The sequence below is a fragment of the Sinocyclocheilus grahami genome, unplaced genomic scaffold (genome assembly GCF_001515645.1).
Source record: "Sinocyclocheilus grahami isolate Dianchi unplaced genomic scaffold, SAMN03320097.WGS_v1.1 scaffold418.1, whole genome shotgun sequence".
In the NCBI taxonomy this organism is placed as follows: Eukaryota; Metazoa; Chordata; class Actinopteri; order Cypriniformes; family Cyprinidae; genus Sinocyclocheilus; species Sinocyclocheilus grahami.
The window spans coordinates 901,881-905,472 of NW_015505597.1; the positions used below are offsets into that span (position 1 = coordinate 901,881).

The 3,592-nt window shown below is 36.9% G+C and overlaps 1 protein-coding gene and 1 pseudogene across 1 annotated transcript in view; both read right to left on the reverse strand.

Moving 5' to 3' along the window:
• The window catches only part of pomgnt2 (protein O-linked mannose N-acetylglucosaminyltransferase 2 (beta 1,4-)), a 15,537-nt gene extending 14,036 nt beyond the window's left edge, over positions 1-1,501 (reverse strand). The window contains exon 1 of the mRNA XM_016232755.1: positions 1,432-1,501. The gene's annotated coding sequence lies outside the window, so the exon portion shown is untranslated. The remainder of the gene's footprint in view (positions 1-1,431) is intronic.
• Positions 1-1,513, reverse strand: part of LOC107551201 (protein O-linked-mannose beta-1,4-N-acetylglucosaminyltransferase 2 pseudogene) — an 11,651-nt pseudogene extending 10,138 nt beyond the window's left edge.
• Positions 1,514-3,592: the final 2,079 nt, after the last annotated feature.

The window sequence follows — 3,592 nt, forward strand, 5'->3', positions numbered from 1 at the left end:
ATACGGGAATCTTTGAAAACGGTGACGTCATGCGAGTGTGTAGTATGTGTTAGGTATGTAGATATGCGCAGTCAAGCGCGAACAAACATACACAACAATGGCGGAGTATATGATACTGTTGTTGCGGTTTAAGAGTTTGCTAACGCTTCTTCAGCAAAGTGTGGATTTACTTCACCAATATTACAACCAACAGCAGAGACGCATCATATACATCATATAATCATCACTTCCCTACAGGTACTGTTTACTAACAAGGTGACAGCGCCAACTACTGGCCTGGCATATGTAATGCAGCCTTTTTGCCCGTTTTCGCGGATATGTGTAAACGTGAATCGTTTTGAAAATGTTGTCGTGTATACATTCAACTTTTTAAAAACGCAAGGGAAAAACTTTTCCGTTTTTAACTACATCGTTGTCGTGTAAACGTAGCCTAATTCTTCTACTTGTTTTCTTTACCCAGTTCTCACCTGGGGTCCTGCGTCAGCCAAGCAACCGCCATTGACATAAATGGAAATGTTAACTAATAGCTTTCACCATGTATTATAGAACTCGTCAGTGATGTCAACTAAAAAGTTTGAAGACAGAACGTTACTATATTTTACTTTAGTTATTATATCAATATTACATTTATAATAAGTTACTATATTAATATTATATTTATTTAAAGATCTGACTTCATCTTGACTTTTTAACTCATCAAACTTGTTATTTGGCTTTTATCGAATTCTTCATATGACATGTAGGGAACGCCTGGTTAAACAGTGTTTTAGATTGGGTTATGATGTCTCACAAGATTCAGACCTGATCTATGTAGTTTTAAGAATGACTGGCAGGCACCCTGTCCTTGATAAAAACAAAAAGAACAAAAGATTGACCAATGTAACGGTCAGTCAGAATGCATTTACACTGGGGAAAAAAAAAGCTTTCTCTCTAGACTGTAAAATTTTTTTTCGTAAAATTTACGGTAAAAAAACAGCAGCTGTGGTTGCCGGAATTTTACCGTAAAAAATAAGGTAGCAACGTTTTAGGTTTTACGGTTTTAACTTAATTTTACAGTTAAATACCGTAATTTCATTAACTGATAAATGTAAATATACCAACCTTATAGAAGTACTGAAATCTGTTTTGTACCTTTGTAATACACTGATAACCACCAAATGCAGGTGGTGATGAGAAAGTCACACGATGAACCAAAGCCCATCACAAGCAGCTTTTAAATAATAATATATATATATAGAAGGTGCTCAGTGTCATTCACACAAACACTAAACACCATCACGGTAACACACATGAAACTGTAATAATGCAATAAACATTCATTTAACAACATTAGGTGTAACGGAGGGGAAAAAACTTTTTGCTCTGAGTTTCATATAAGAGACAAATAATAATACATATCACACCATATGGAAAAGCAAATGCATTACATACCTGTGGGAAAGCTGAGCCAAGACGAAGTGATGTTAATTGACTGCGGATACACTGTTTCAACAGCAGCTCCAGCAAATCAGTGCCAATGATCATTTACAACTTTACATCGTACAAACGCAGCATTCCCGAGGTTATTAAGCTAAATACACGATGTGTTCATTCACCATTGTTATTAACAGATCGCGTGTCGGCTTAATTTTATGGCTACGTAGCGCAAATTCGACTCTGTCGCGCTTATTCTGCCAGCATTAACCCAGCTGCTGGAGAAGTCTCCACCCACAGCCATGACCGAGCTCAGACGAGAAAACCTCGCGAGATCTTATCGCCGCTAATCAGTCTGACGTCTACATTCATGTTATCGCGAGAGCTTTTCAACACAATTCAAAGAAACTCATATGAGAACGCAATGAAACACAAATAGCCTAATAGCAAATGCATGCTCTTGTTTATGTGCTTAGTCGGGTAACTTAAGAAAAGATTACGGCATATATATGTGCTGATTGACTTAAACTTTAAACTGAACATTAAACTTTAAATTTGCGTCAGTATAACTATAAATGTAACTTTAAAGATGAAGATTGCATGTTGAGTATATTGGCTATAAAGTGATTTTGCATGAATACTATGCTATTTAACTCTCGGGTGTGACGGAAACACACATAGGCTACTGGTAAAAAAAGAAAAGTATAGCCTGAATGCACTGTAAGTCGCTTGGATAAAAGCGTCTGCTAAATGAATAAATGTAATGTAATGACTGTAATTTACAGAAATTCGTTTTATCAACCAGCTAATCAAAATAATAATATACATATAGCCTACATTCCAGAATACATCAGGGATTGTGCTATAGTCTATAACTCATTTACATCTTTGTCGTATGAACGAAAATAACAATTGTATGACCTGACCAGGCTACTGATGTTCTTTTAATGACCTAACTGAGAAATGACTTAAGCCAGGATTTAAGAGTCGTTTTGAAAATGATTCATTTGTCTCTCAAAGGCTCGAGGAATGATTTTTGTACAGTCTCGTTGATTCTAAGCGGTAGCACAACACCCTCTAGAGCCCATTTGAGGGGCAACAATATATTAAAATGCGTTCAGAGAAGATCAGGACGGCTTACCAATAAAATAGTCTATATCTTTTAATCATTAACGTGATTTCTCAATGCCTATGTGTGTCATACTATGCTATCTCACTCTTTTAATTAGCATTTATTCTGTGGTAACCCGTGACAATGAAGAGCTCTTTAAATACAAAGAGTACCACTAGTGACCCGTAGATGGCAGTAGATAGCTTTAAAAGCCATTCATGCTGTAGTGTGATCCAATAAGTGGAATGTGAAAAAAAATTCTGAATTTAAAGGGGTCATATGATGCGATTTCAATTTTTCCTTTCTCTTTGGAGTGTTACAAGCTCTTGGTGCATAAAGAAGATCTGTAAAGTTGCAAAGACTAAAGTCTCAAATCCAAAGAGATATTCTTTATAAAAGTTAAGAGTTAACCACGCCTACCTAAAACGGCTCGTTCTAACACGCCCCCACATGTCTATGTCACGATGTGGGAAGATTTGCATAACGCCGCCCAAATGTTCAGGCAAAAAAAGAAGGTGTAACTTTTATTCTCGCTGTAGTATTGTTACTGCCGCCATTTCGTGAAGGCGCTGTGTGTTTCGTTGTGAAAGCAAAGCTACTTTGTTTGGCCTTCCAAAAGAGGACACAACTAGAAATCAGTGGTTAAGTTGTATTTACAACACTGTTCCAGAACAGTTCAACCCAAATATTAATTTGTGTGCAGCACATTTTATGGAGGACTGTTTCCTGATCCTGTGAGAGTAGACTATAATGCTCGGACTCAATTCTGACTCAGACTGTAAGTACGTTTTCATTTAAAGGATTTGCCACCATTTCCGTCACACGCTTGAGGTATTCGGCCAATCACAACGCACTGGATAGCTGGCCAATCAGGGCACACCTCGCTTTCAGACGATGAGCTTTGTAAAAATCTATGCATTTCAGAAAGGTGGGGCATAGAGGAGAAACTATAATGTACAGTATGTGGAAAATAATGTGTTTTTTTAACTTTAAACCGCATAAGCACATTTCATTACACCAAATACACAAAATAATGTTCTTTTTAGCAACATCATATGACCCCTTTAA